Source organism: Onthophagus taurus, chromosome 8 (assembly GCF_036711975.1).
Source record: "Onthophagus taurus isolate NC chromosome 8, IU_Otau_3.0, whole genome shotgun sequence".
Taxonomy (NCBI): Eukaryota; Metazoa; Arthropoda; class Insecta; order Coleoptera; family Scarabaeidae; genus Onthophagus; species Onthophagus taurus.
The window spans coordinates 8,288,513-8,293,159 of record NC_091973.1 but is presented as its reverse complement, the minus strand read 5'-3'; positions in this window follow the sequence as shown (position 1 = coordinate 8,293,159).

Below are 4,647 nucleotides of genomic sequence, written 5' to 3'. Positions count from 1 at the left end.
AAATTCATTTTATGCAAAAACTTTATGCAAATTTCATTCTTTCTCAATTAAAATGTTTACTTTCTAGTAAATCAAACCGCTCTGAGTGGTGGCTTGCTGTTAGTTCGGTTTGCCCTGTGTATTTGAGCAACAATTAAGGTGATAAGATGGGAAGTTGATGTGTGGAGGTAGGGTAAAACGCCAGTAATTGACCGTTGGTCAGTGTTTGACCATTTTTGTAAAAAAATGTGAAAAATAAGGATCCAAGGAATATCTAAAAAAATATAAATAAGGTCACCTAAGAATTTTTTAAATTTTTTCCGAATGAAACTCTTTTAAATAAAAATAAAATATATTCGCTTATCAAACTATTTATAAAGTACAAAATGTAACTAAAATAACGTCGGTTGTATACGTAGCAACCCTGTAAAAAAATATTATATATTCAACATATGTGGTCGTTATTCTCCGGCTCGGCTGAAAATAAAGCCCATCATTAACCTTACTACAGTTTTTTTGATTTAAACAAGTCTTTTGTAACTTCTTGAGCCCTATAGTTTAAGGCCTTTTTTCTCGGCCTAGTACACTTTTTTCTGGTAATTCAGGCGTTTTCTGTATATTACTGAACGCATTTTTTTCATTTGATTTTGAAGGTCCAGGCAGATCTTCGGCTCTCTTTCGAGTTATGTTGCCCATCAAACGTGTACGAAGTACAGCCAACGGTATGTTCGCGTCATCGTCAGAACTGCACGACTCCTGGTTGCCGACAGCAGGACTAGTTAACAAAGAAGTCGATGAAGTTTGATTTTCAACAGGCCTACATAGCTCGAGGGTTGAAAGGGTATATGCCAGTAACTCTAAAACCACTGGTAATGTTGGCTACGGACATACACTTTTCCCATACCGGTGTAAAGATATGTGAAAATCTGTCTTTAGTCAGCTTACGATCTGGTGTTTGACCCCAATACGTCATCAACTCCTCGTCCCAGAAATGTTCAAAGGACCTAAACACTGCTCGATCCAGCGGCTGCAATTCATGGGTGGTATTGCTAGGTAAACAAAACAGAAGAATCTCCAATTCTACAGCCTTCTGTGCAACCATCATATCAAGATGCGACGTAGCACCATCAAAAATCAGAAGAACTTTGCCTGTGGGTTTGTACTTTGCAAAATGTTGTAGCCATTTGCAAAACAGTTTGGTAGTCATACTACCTTTTGGGCTCATTACCACAGCTGACCCGGCAGGAAGGCCATCTTGAAAAGTAGGTTGCTGACGTATGCCCTTAAAAAGAATCATGGGTGGTATTGCGTTACCCAAAGCGTTAACGCATGCCACAACAGTTGAATTTTCCGCATGTTCTTGGGCTACAAGATGAACTCTTTTAGTTCTTTTTAGGGCCAACACGGATTGCTGATGATGCAATGTTAAGCGGCAGCCCTTTTCATCCATATTGAAAATTCGCTCAGGTGTATGTAACATTTTATTCTTTTCAAGAGTGAATCGTAATTTTCTGAAATAATCGTTAACAATAAAACGATTTAATTTCTGAGCTCTTGCTGGATTCATACACTGTGCGCGACGCTTACTTAAACGTGGGTGACGTTTTAGGAAGGAACTGAACCAATCCTTTCCAAGAATTTGGTTATTTTTCTTTTTTTTTCAAGTTAATTCCGTTTGCCTTAATGAAACTGTATACATTTCTCCGAAGTGATTTAGGTGTCAAGGGCATACCAACTTCCGCCAGTCGGATTATTCTGTTTTCTAGATCTTCCTCCTGTTGCTTTGATAAAATTGGTTTCCTTCCCAATGATCTTTCTGTAGATCCACTCTGCATATGAGCTCTTAACATACGCCGCGGAATTCCCGAACGCCTTTCAACTTCCCTCTGGGAAAGTCCTTGTTGAAGGAGTCGAAGGGCTTCTTCCATCATTTCTGAGGTCCAATTGGCTCGGATACCTCTACACGGTTTTCCCATCTATTTATCAAAACACAGTTTCGGAATGTTTGCGCATAACCAACCCTAACATTAGCAATCATAAGCATATTTAATGCCCTTTCGTTACAGGCTCACAAGTCGACACTCTCGACAATGACTTATAAAACCAATAGCTTATAAATCTTCGCTATCACTACCACATGAACGGTTACCCTAACAAACGCAACTATAATCGTGACAACGATTACATATATTTGTGCTTCGTCTTGACTCGAATGCTGGCCTCGTTTATGCTTGTTGGCGCGATTTTCGAACGTGGGCCTTATTATCAGCCGGGCCTTATTACCCTCTTGTACTTATATCCATAAATAGCCACCAGTCTCCTCTCCACCCCCTAGTACACAAAAAGTCCACGACCATCCGTTCTTTAGTTTTTGTTGTTTAATTTCGCGCTAACTGCCGACCTATTCGCATCGTGCTAAACGGCGTAATTTTTATGTTTAGAAATTCGCCCAAACAGGGTAGTACTATTCAGCCATTTTTGCATGTATGACGTTTTTTTTTGTTTGCCAGTGATCTAATAATGTTTTCTATTGGTTATATTAAAAAAATACCGCTTTATTTAATTATTTGTTGAAATAAAGCCGGTCAATGACTGGTAGTTCTAAATTTAATTAAAAATTAGTATTTGACCAAACGGTCAAATACTAGACGAATTGGTTGTTTTATAATCTCTCAAGGATTTATATTTGATTAATAAAATGGAGAAATGTTTAATACCTGTTTATTAAATTTATATCTTCCCGTTTAAGTTGTTTAGTATTTGACCAAAACTTTTATACTTTAAAAGTGAGATACAATCGTAAATAGTGTAAATGTTTGATTCTTTTCTATTTTTTTAAACCTTTTTTATAACAATAAAAGTAATTGAGTCAGTGTAAAATTAAAAGGATAAAAGGTTGGTCAAACGCTGACTTATAGTGGTCAATTATCAAAAAATGGAAAATTTAGCAAATATGAATCAGGTTAACATTTTTTCAGTACCAATATTACAACAAAACCTAAGTTTAAAAATAGTGAAGAAGATCTTCAAAAGACTCTCGATGTAAGAAGTAGGGGTTTATCTTATAAAAAAGCAGCCAAGATGTTTAACGTTCCAAAGTAAAATCTTATTTATAAAGAAAAAGGAAAAACACCAGTGTAGAGGAAAATGGGCCCACCAGCGTTTTTAAATTCTGATGAAGAAAAACTGCTGGTTGAATGGTTGTTTCATTCAGCAGATAGGGGTTTTCCTGTTACAAAAACCCAGTTGGAAAACACAAAATTTGGGTGAAAAGTTAAGTCATTTTGCTAGTGTTTTAAAAGATGTTCTTAAAGAGTCAAAAAATATAAACATTTTTTTGTGTACAAAATAGTATGATAAATAATGAAAATGAATATTTGACGGTTTTAAGGTCAAAGACTAGATGTTATTGGTCAAGTAATGTAATCAAAGTGGTCAAACACTAAATGCGAAATATATATTAATTAATATATATTAAATGAATCAGATGTGTATTTGATCATATTTTGATCATTATATGCAAAGGCAGAGGGATCTACAAGAAAAATAATATGGCTCGGTCAAACACTGACATTAAAAAATCCTTAACAGGTCAAACACTGGTGCGTTTACCCTATTTGAAGAAGTTGAGGGAATTAAAGGAGGAGGTCAGTAATGCGATACAGGTAAATGGAAGGAAAAACATTACAACGGTGGAGGAGTGGTGGTAGGAGGGAGAAAGATTTATGTGCTAGCATACGCAGATGACGTGGTGATTGTGGCGAAGGAAGCGGCGGAAATTAGAGGGATGGTGAAACAGTTGGAGAGGTATTTCTGCGCGAAGGGGTTGGAGGTGAATGTAGCAAAGACAAAGATGATGAAGTTCTGCAAAGGGGAGAGAAGAAGGAAGATGGAAGGAATTCACATACTTGGGCTATAGATTCAAGGAAGATAGCAAGGAGACGGCCCATGTGAGGGAGATGGTAAAAAGGATTAATAAGGTCTGGGGATGAGGTGAGAGAGTGTTTGGGACATCAAAAAGAGAAAGATTATGTTTGATAGGTTGGTGAGGAGTGCAATGATGTAGGGGCGGAAGTTTGGGGATGGAAGAAGCAAGATATTCTGGAGGACGTACAGAATCGGTACTGTTGTGATGAATAAGTTCTAACTTCAGAGTATGAATTGGCTGCGTATTGTCGTCAATTGGCTGTGTTTCAATAAAGGCGGTGTTTGTAGGCTTTTTCGCCGTTATTATTACAAGAAATTTAATTTATGTTCGCATCACTCCCTAAACTCCTGTGTGGACCGGGTGTGTTTTGCAGCCCCTGGACCAGTTTCAGGGTCCGATGAAGGGTCCGTGATAGATTATGTGATGGTGGAACAAGAAATGTGGGAGAGGGTGGAAGATATGATAGATTCTGGATCTACCAACCTTTGGAGGTGCAATTGAAAAGGGCAGGAGGGAGAAGGCGACGTGAAAAGGAATTAAAGTATATTAGGACAGATTGGCCAGGTGAGCGGATAGAACACTACAGAAGGAATTTGACGAGTTGACGATAAAGAGTGGTAGGGGTCATGGGACTACAAGATTTGATGGAGGTATTGAGTTACACGTTACTCAGAAAAATGCCGGGAGGAGCAAAGAGATACAAGGAGACAATTGAGTTAGTGGCGGAGAGGAGAGGTTGT